Here is an 11095-nt window from a genome sequence, read left to right on the forward strand (position 1 = left end):
AACGTATAGGCAGGTATATACTAGCATAAGCCACCTTCGGCATTTGGCCGTATGATGCAGCACTAGCTCTGTAACATAGAAAACCATAGGCGTCAGTTCTTCTTATTTCCTCTTTGATATATGTTTACTTTAATGTCACTTATTCAGACGCTTGATACATTGTCGGAATGAAATTTTAGTAATGTGCAAGTAATTTTGAGTAGATTAATAAAGTATAATAAGATATCAGATTCATGTACGTAGATTCAAGTGACATCAATCTTTATGTCTAGTATATACATGTGTATTGATCTATAAGTCAGTGTTAAAATAACAAATAAATGGCAGAAGAAGGAAAGAAGATTTCCTTCGGTTTTGCGAAATCTATTAAGAAACCTGTGTTAAAAAATGCTATTCCACAAGAAAAAAAGAAAGTTGATTACATTGAATGCCTTGATGAGAAAGGTATTAAAGTAATAGGGTGAGTTCAAAAAGTAAAATTTATAATCAAGAAACATATAACCTCAACCTAACCTATAAAAATCACCAATAGCGGAATATATATATTTGAAAACAATTTTTTTATTTCAATGAGGAAGAAAAAAAAGATGAACCTCTAATTATTCCATTACTAGGTTCAAAAACCTGGCATGATAGAATTCTTAATAAAATAGATGCAGACATTTTCCTTCCGAAGGCAGATAAGGAAAAGGTAGGAGACGCTAGTGTTAACGAGGCAAAATCAAAGCTATCTAATGGAAAAACATCGCCAATAATATCAATAAAGAAAGAGCCAGTTGAAGATAGTGAAAATAAAGTTGTTACTTTAGAAGAGCAAGCGACTAAAGAAATCATTGGGGAACTTAAGTCAAAGAATAAATATGAAACTAAAACAAATGATTTAACTTTACCTTTAGTAGAAGATGAATCATTAAGAGGCAAAGAACAGGTACGTTATCAACATATTGATGTGCAATGCACAGATGTATTACATTTGCATATTATAAATATCGTTTTGTATTTTTCAGTCTACGTTAGAAGATTATGAAAAAATTCCTATTGATGCTTTTGGTGTAGCAATGTTAAGGGGAATGGGATGGCAACCAGGAAAGGGAATTGGTTGAAATGAAAAGTATGAATTTTACTCTGGATTAAATTAATTATATGTATTTAATACATCACTTATTGGAAAGTAAACAGAGAACATCATTTTTTATTTCACAATCGTTTATTCTAACTATTACAGATTAGTAGCAGCTGTCATACCAGAATTACGACCAAAAGGTATGGGTCTTGGAGCAGACAAAGTAGCATTGCAGAAGAAAAATACAGATTTCAAAAAAGAAGAGGAAGAAGTTAAAATCGAGAAAGGAACATTTGTGAAAATTATAGCTGGAGAACAAAGTAATAATTATGGTCAAATAGAAGGATTCGATGATGATGCAGGAAGGCTCATAATAAAACTAGCTCTTGGTGGAAATATAATATCTGTAAATGAATTTATGGTACAGCCAGTGACTAAATCAGAATATTCTAAGAACTCAAAAGTTCAAAGTTAATATGAAGTGTTAGTTTTTCATTAAGGGACATTTAAGAAAATAAATTTGAATTGACATATACATATAAAGACATAATCGGACATGTAGAAAAACTAATTCAAGAGTACCTGTAAGTGTGTTGTTGCATGCAATTTTTTAAAAGTCCCTTCTAATTTTATATAAAATATGATAAATGTAGATCGGTCCGTCGTGTCCAGTAGTTGGGTGACTAGTGGGTTGTGGTGGTTGTTGACTCTTGTGTTATATCTGCTTCTGGACTTGTGTATTTCATCTTTGACTGTAGGTATCTTGATGTCACGGTGGATTGTTTCGTTGGTAACATACCAGGGTGCATTTGATAGGGATCTTAGCGTTTTCGATTGGAAGCGTTGGAGTATTTCAATGTTGGAATTACTTGCTGTTCCCCATAGTTGGATTCCATAGGTCCAGACAGGTTTTATTACGGCCTTGTAGAGGATTATTTTGTTCTGTATGTTTAGTTTGGAGCGTCGGCCCGTGAACCAATAGAATTTTCTTAATTTTTCCTTTAGTTGCTTTGTTTTTTCTGAGATATGTTTTTTCCAAGTTAGCCTCCTGTCCAGGGTCATGCCCATGTATCTTACGGAGTCCTTGCTTGGGATTATTGTGTTGTTAATGGTGACCTGGGGGCAGGTTTGTTTTCGGAGCGTGAAGGTTACATGAGAGGATTTTTTTTCGTTTATTTTGAAACCCCATTTTTGGAACCACTTTTCCATGGTGTCGATACTTCGCTGGAGAGTGGATGAGGCAATTGCCGGGTCTGCGTGGGTAGCTAATAGTGCTATGTCGTCGGCAAATGTTGCTATTGTTACCTCGTTTGCTATAGGTAAGTCGGCAGTGTAGATGGAAAACAGTAGGGGTCCGAGGACACTACCTTGGGGTATGCCGGATTCTATTGGGAATGTTGCGGAAGTGGCGCCTAGACATTTAACTATGAATTGTCTGTTGGTTAGGTAGGATTTTAAGATGGAGTAGTATGGATGAGGTAGGATCTTTTTGAGCTTGTAGAGTAGCCCTTTATGCCATACTTTGTCGAATGCCTGTTGGATGTCTAGGAATACCGCTGAGCAGTATTTTTTCTTTTCAAGGGTTTGGCTGATCATGTGGGTTATGCGGTGGATTTGCTCTACTGTTGAGTGTTGTTTTCGGAAGCCGAATTGGTGGTCTGGGAGTGTTTTCAATTCTTCTAGGAGTGGAAGGAGACGATTCGTGAGCATCCTCTCGAATAGTTTAGACAGGGTAGGTAAAAGACTGATTGGGCGATAGGAGCTGGTTTCATATATTGGTTTACCGGGTTTAGGGATGAGGGTGATCAGTGGGATTTTCCAAGCCTAGGGAAAGTGTTGAAGGCGGAGGATAGCGTTAAAGATTGATGCGATGAGTGCAATCCCTTTTATCGGAAGTTCCTTGATTGCTTTATTTCCTATTAGGTCGTGACCTGCTGCTTTCTTGGGGTTTAGGCGACTGATTGCTTCTATGATCTCTGAAGAAGTGAAGGGTTCAATAGGAGGGGACATTTGGAAGGGAGTGTGCAGATATTCGGTAACGTCCGCTGCAGCTATGGAGGAATGGAGTTGGAATACTTCAGTCAAGTGTTTGGCAAATAGGTTGGCTTTTTCTATAGGGCTACGCGCCCATCCACCCTGCGGACGGCGGATTGGAGGTATTATTTGTGGGAGGCGCGTGAGTTTCCTGGAGGCCTTCCATAGTGAGTAGTTGGAGTCGGCTGTGGGGGACAAGCTGGCGAGATATTTGTGAAAACGGTCATTATTGTAGTTTTTTATAGTTTAGGATAGTTTTCTAGTTGCGTTGTTTAGTTTGCGTTTGTCCTCCGGTGTTCTATGGGTCTGCCATATGCTTCTTAGTCTACGTTTTTCTGCTATTTTTTTTAATATGTACTGGGGGTATTCGTGGTTGCTGATGGGCGTTTTTGCCGGTGTGGAGAAGCGGATAGCGTTTGTTATGCTCGTGTTTAGGTATTCCGTGGCTGCTTCGATTTCTTCATTGGTTTTTAGTGAAGTTGAGGCTGAAGTTGTGTGTGTAAAGACTTCTCTAATGAGCTGCCAGTTGGTGTGTTGGTTATGTATGGAGCCATTACGTGTATTCTCGATGATAGTTGAACTGACTGTTACTATCACGGGGGAATGATCAGAGGAGAGATCAACCGAGGAATTGATTTGGACGTGTCTTGACGAGATATTTTTAGTTATGAGGAAATCAAGGAGATCGGGTATTTTGTTTGTGTCGGTGGGCCAGTTTGTGGGTTCGTATGTGGTAAGGTAGTTGAGCTTGTTGGTTATTATGCTGTTGAGGAGGTTTTTGCCTCTTACTGTAACCAGTCTGCTGCCCCATTGGGTGTGTTTGGCGTTGTAGTCTCCTCCAGCTATGAATCTATTGCCCAGGGTGTCCAGGATGTCGTCAAAGTCTTCTTTGGCGATGGAGTGTCTGGGAGGGCAGTATACAGCTGAAGTGGTGATTGTACCATGACAGTCTTCTATTGCTACGTTTGTTGCTTGGAGGTAGTCTTTCTGGAATGGTGGAAGTTCGTAGTGCTTAATGTTTGATTTGATTATGATTCCGGTGCCGCCGTGGGCCTTTCCGCTGGGGTGTTGGGTATGGTAGAACTTGTATCCGTTTATGTTCAGGTAGTTTTTATCGGTGAAATGGGTTTCGGATATGAGCATCACATCGATTTGCTGTTGTTTTAAGAATAGTTCTAGTTCAAATTTGTACTGAGCTAGACCGTTGGCGTTCCGCAAAGCTATTCGCATTGGTTTTATTTTGCTTCTGTGCGTATGAATTTGTCCATGAAGAGTGTGAGTAGTGACAGCAAGTTGTTAATTTGCTCTGTTTGCTTCTCGATAAGTTTTTCGAGTCTGGTGAAGTTGTCTGTGTTTTGTGGGGTGGGAATTCTATTTTCTGTGTGTACACTGTGGGTTTTCGAGTTGTTTACGTTTCCTTGTGTTGCCTGCGCGTAGGATACTGATGGTGAGGTGAGTTTTTGGGGTCTAGGTTCTTGTATGGTTATGTCCTTGGGTCTCAGTTTTGGATACTTAATATTATGTAGTGTTTTATATGCTGAGCATCCTTTGTAGTTCGCAGGATGCTCTCCTTGACAGTGGATGCACTTAGCGGGGGTTTCGGGGGATTTAGTGTATTGGTTAGTGGGGTGATTACCTGCACATTTTACGCACCGGAAGTTATGGTTGCAGTATTTCTGCGTGTGGTCGTACCTTTGGCACCTTTTACATTGTACTATTTCTTTCTCTACAAGAGGTGGTTCGAACTTAACTATGGAGTTTATCAGCCGGTTGACGTTGTAGATTTCTTTGTTGTTCCCTTTTTGTTTTAAATCTATGAAGAATAGTAATAGTGGGTTTTTTGAGATTCTATGTTTAATGTTGCTTATGTTTGTTACCTCATGGCCAAGATTTTGAAGTTCGTACTTTAGTTCATCTAGGTCGACTGAGTGGTGGATGTTGCGTAGCACCACACGAAAAGGTCTTTCTTGTTTGAGCTGATATGTGTGGAATTTAGCGTTTAACGTTTTTAGCAACTTAGTTAACTTTCTACAGGCGTCTGGGTGGGTCGGCAGAATTTTCACGTGGTTGTTGTTAATTTTTAACTTGTAGTCCTCTTTGCTGATGTCTTTTTCAATGGTCCTTGTCATTGACTGTATGTCGATTACGTCGTCAATGAATATTGGTGGAGGAGGGGGAATTTTTTGAGTATGGAGATTATTTACCTTTTCGGTTGTATTCATGGAGTCTTCCGTAGACTCCAGTATTGAGAATCTATTGAAGGTGGTCACCTGGCTGGCTGGTGGTTTAGTTTGACTCTTATTCACATTTGTCTTGGTTGGTTCCAGCTTGCGTTTTTTCGAGTGATGGTCGTTTACCAGGATAGATGTGTTGCCCCCTTGCCACGGGGGAGGAAAAACGGCGGAGTTATAATTTAGCTCCGGAGAGCCTGTTTGGAATGATAGAGCCATCATCGAGCTAGTTAATTCAGTGTGGAAGAACTAGTCGAGAGGCTGTTAACCCTTAGCTAGGTTTGTTGGATTTGCTTTCGACAGATGGGCGTCACGTGGAGTTTTGTGAACTTCACAGGGCACTGGACACACGTCTCGGCACTCAGCAGCAACTGGATGGTCACGTGCTGTTTTGTGGACTTCGCAGGACACTGGACACACGTTTGCACGCCTCGGCACTCACCAGCAAACTGTTCACGGTAACGCTATCGAGGAAAACTATGATGGGTGTGCCTAAGGGCACGAAATCATCGGATTCGTGGAAAAAAGCCTTCGTTCGGAAAGTGAGGGAAATTGGCGTTACTGTTAATTGGTCAATTTCCATGTTGGTGGTTAGGGAAGGGTGCTAGCCGCCCTTAAGAGAGAGTTCGAGAAGAGGAAGCGTCGTTCGTGAGAAAAATAGATTTCTCCTATTTTCTCGTAGTTGGAACGAGGACTGTTTGTCGGTTTGAAGGACTTTAGTTAAACAAATCTTAAGATTTATAGCGAATTTATATTTATTTATAGATATCCTCGGGCTAGCTGAACATGTACTGTGGAGACGCGTCGACATCTGGTAATCATCTTACTCAAAGAATAGAGTCTGCGTGTGGCGAGGCACGGGACAGAAATCGTTGAAATGCTTACCATCGTGCCCCGTCCCAAGTATTTCTTTTAAGGAGAGCTATAGAGTTACTTCATGCCTTTGTTAGACAAAACGTTCATCCCTTGACCGCGATTACGTTCGGCGACTGGTTGTCGCCTCGAGCCCGAGCTCACTATCATAAATCTCAAATAAGTACAGTCGGATCGAATGACAACAGTTTCTTAATTCGGCTATGGTGAAATCTAAATTACAGTACTGGGGGTATTCCCAAAGTTCCGAAGGGAAGGTTCCGGTGTTCTTTCATCTCCGACATATATATATATATAATTCTATATTATGCCTACTGATTGATATGAATTTCTTTCGGTCTCGAATGCGTTAAAACGGAGCGCAAAGAAGTCGAAATTACTTATTGTAATTGGTAAAACATCGTGAAAGGCAGACAGATACAAGAAAGAAGTTAAACTATAAATTATATTTGCGACATTGTTATGTTTTTGCTTTCTTTAAGCCTTTCATCGAGACAGCCGATCTATAAATATTAATCGACCAATTTCTCTAAGCTTGTAACTTCAAATTAATGTTTATATATATAAAGAGTTACGTATTAATCTATCTAAATATTTAAAAAGATGTTTAATGTTATAAATGATGGATATTAAAGATGTTCAAAAGAATGTAGTCTTCGCGTGTTCTTTATCATATCCCTGATCAAAGACATTCCAATATTATTACAATATCCAATTACATATTGATACACAAGATATACAGATTATTATTTATAACATTTTGGTTTTCTTAATTGAGTTATTCATTTAGTACAAATGATAAGTAATTAGTAATAATTCATAAAAAAACGGTATTGTAGTAGAAATATTATAAGAAAACATATTCTGTTTCAGTGTAGAGTTACTCCTTTTTATAGACAGTGTCGTACAAATCCGTACGTCTTTGAGAAAATGTAAAAACATACGAAGTAATAAGTAATGCTTGCTAATAAATTCAGCAAATACAGAGGGAGCTGGCAAAATCGATGAACCAACGAGACTAAAAGTTAATTACATCATGGATTTCTCGCTTTTAATGTTAAGCTGGAAATTACCGATATCGGTGACCACCATATTTTCCTGAGTTTCCAAATCATAAAGGATTTTCCCCCAGGGATTTGTCAACTGTGTATGTCCCCATGCGACATAACTTGCTGAAGGAACACGAGCCGGTGATATACAGGCGACGTATAATTGATTGTCATTCGCTCTGGAACAGTTCGCTGTTGAGTGTCGAAGCGTGCAGACGTGTCTCTAGTGCCCAGTGAAGTTCGAAAGTAACACGTGTCACCCAACCGTCGAAAGTGAACACAGCGTGCTCTTACCCTCCCAAGTGTTTCCTATCCGCCAGGCAGAAGAAAAGCCTACGCGCCTAACCCCAACCCGAACCTTGCCTCATAGCCTCACGACTAGTTATTCATATTGAAATAGCTAGCTCAATGATGGCCCAGCAAACACGACCAGGCTCGCCTGTGCAAACTCACAACTACCCCGCGCTACTACCCCCCCCCCCCGTGGCAGAAGTGCAGCAGATCCCACCGTGCCAACGACGCCAATAAGGCGAAAAAACGCAAAATTGAACCAAACTCGAACGAACAGCCAACAACACAAATTAACACTCATAATAGGTTCGCAATATTGGAATCCTCAAACGACGCCATGGAAATCGCAGGCCCGCCAACAAACCACCACGCACGGAGAAGCCCCCCTCCCCCACCAATATTTGTTAATGATGTCATTGACACCCAGACTATGATCAAGTCCTTAGAGAGAGATATCTCCAAGGAGGACTACAACCTGAAGATAACCAACAATCGAGTCAAAATCCTGCCGACGAACCCAGAAGCCTACAGGAGGCTTACCAAGATACTTAGGGCCCTGAACGCCAATTTCCACACCTATCAACTCAAAGAAGAAAGACCTTTCCGGGTGGTGCTACGAAACATCCACCACTCTGCAGACATCGACGAGCTAAAAATAGAACTATCGAAACTCGGCCACGAAGTCATCAATGTCAGCAACATAAGGCATAAAGTCTCGAAAAACCCGTTATCCCTATTTTTTATCGGTTTAAAACAGAAACCCAACAATAAGGAATCTACAACATCAGTCGCCTAATGAACGCTATAGTAAAATTCGAACCACCGCAAATCAAAAAGGAGATAGTGCAATGCAAAAGGTGCCAAAGATACGGGCACACGCAGAAATACTGCAACCATACCTTCCGTTGCGTCAAATGTGCAGGTACACACCCCACCGACCAGTGCAGTAAATCACCGGAAACCCCAGCGAAGTGCATCCACTGTCAAGGTGACCATCCTGCCAACTACAAAGGCTGCTCAGCCTACAAAACACTGTACTCAAACAAGTACCCCAAACTTAGAACAAAAGAGGTAACCTACCAAACACCCAGCGCACCGAAATTCATCTTTACCCCAATCCCCCCAACCAATCAAACACCCAGCCCTACCAAATTCACCACTCCCTCAACCTCCTATGCCCAAGCGGTACAAGGCACTCAAAATATACCAAATAGCCATAGGGATCCTCCTCAAAATAGTGCCCCCAACTCACCTGATACAGACAACGTCTCTAGGCTTGAAAAGCTAATAGAGAAACAATCAGAGCAAATAAACAATTTGCTATCGCTACTAACACTCATTATGGATAAATTAATACGCCCCGACGCAAAATAAAACCAAGACGCATAGCTCTGTGGAATGCCAACGGTCTAGCGCAACGCAAACTTGAACTAGAACTCTTCCTAAAACACCAGCAAATCGACATAATGCTCATATCTGAAACCCACTTCACCGACAAAAACTACCTGAACATAAACGGATACAAGTTCTACCATACCCAACACACTAGCGGAAAGGCCCACGGCGGCACCGGAATCATAATCAAATCAAACATTAAGCACTACGAACTTCCACCATTCCAGAAAGACTACCTCCAAGCATGGTCTTGAAGACTGTCATGGTACAATCACCACTTCAGCAGTATACTGCCCTCCCAGACACTCCATCGCCAAAGAAGACTTTGACGACATCCTGGACACCCTGGGCAATAGATTCATAGCTGGAGGAGACTACAACGCCAAACACACCCAATGGGGCAGCAGACTGGTTACAGTAAGAGGCAAAAACCTCCTCAACAGCATAATAACCAACAAGCTCAACTACCTTACCACATACGAACCCACAAACTGGCCCACCGACACAAACAAAATACCCGATCTCCTTGATTTCCTCATAACTAAAAATATCTCGTCAAGACACGTCCAAATCAATTCCTCGGTTGATCTCTCCTCTGATCATTCCCCCGTGATAGTAACAGTCAGTTCAACTATCATCGAGAATACACGTAATGGCTCCATACATAACCAACACACCAACTGGCAGCTCTTTAGAGAAGTCTTTACACACACAACTTCAGCCTCAACTTCACTAAAAACCAATGAAGACATCGAAGCAGCCACGGAATACCTAAACACGAGCATAACAAACGCTATCCGCTTCTCCACACCGGCAAAAACGCCCATCAGCAACCACGAATACCCCCAGTACATATTAAAAAAAATAGCAGAAAAACGTAGACTAAGAAGCATATGGCAGACCCATAGAACACCGGAGGACAAACGCAAACTAAACAACGCAACTAGAAAACTATCCAAAACTATAAAAAACTACAATAATGACCGTTTTCACAAATATCTCGTCAGCTTGTCCCCCACAGCCGACTCCAACTACTCACTATGGAAAGCCTCCAAGAAACTCACGCGCCTCCCACAAATAATACCTCCAATCCGCCGTCCGCAGGGTGGATGGGCGCGTAGCCCTATAGAAAAAGCCAACCTATTTGCCAAACACTTGACTGAAGTATTCCAACCCCATTCCTCCATAGCTGCAGCGGACGTTACCGAATATCTGCACACTCCCTTCCAAATGTCCCCTCCTATTGAACCCTTCACTTCTTCAGAGATCATACAAGCAATCAGTCGCCTAAACCCCAAGAAAGCAGCAGGTTACGACCTAATAGGCAATAAAGCAATCAAGGAACTTCCCATAAAAGGGATTGCACTCATCGCATCAATCTTTAACGCTATCCTCCGCCTTCAACACTTTCCTCAGGCGTGGAAAATCTCACTGATCACCCTCATCCCTAAACCCGGTAAACCAATATATGAAACCAGCTCCTATCGCCCAATCAGTCTTTTACCTACCCTGTCTAAATTATTCCAGAGGATGCTCACGAATCGTCTCCTTCCACTCCTAGAAGAATTGAAAACACTCCCAGATCACCAATTCGGCTTCCGAAAACAACACTCAACAGTAGAGCAAATCCAGCGCATAACCCACATGATCAGCCAAATCCTTGAAAAGAAAAAATACTGCTCAGCGGTATTCCTAGACATCCAACAGGCATTCGACAAAGTATGGCATCAAGGGCTACTCTACAAGCTCAAAAAGATCCTACCCCATCCATACTACTCCATCTTAAAATCCTACCTAACCAACAGACAATTCATAGTTAAATGTCTAGGCGCCACTTCCGCAACATTCCCAATAGAATCCGGCATACCCCAAGGTAGTGTCCTCGGACCCCTACTGTTCTCCATCTACACTGCCGACTTACCTATATCAAACGACGTAACAATAGCAACATTTGCCGACGACACAGCACCATTAGCTACCCACGCAGACCCGGCAATTGCCTCATCCACTCTCCAGCGAAGTATCGACACCATGGAAAAGTGGTTCCAAAAATGGGGTTTCAAAATAAACGAAAAAAAATCCTCTCATGTAACCTTCACGCTCCGAAAACAAACCTGCCGCCAGGTCACCATTAACAACACAATAATCCCAAGCAAGGA

Source organism: Bombus affinis, unplaced genomic scaffold (assembly GCF_024516045.1).
Source record: "Bombus affinis isolate iyBomAffi1 unplaced genomic scaffold, iyBomAffi1.2 ctg00001110.1, whole genome shotgun sequence".
Classification (NCBI taxonomy): Eukaryota; Metazoa; Arthropoda; class Insecta; order Hymenoptera; family Apidae; genus Bombus; species Bombus affinis.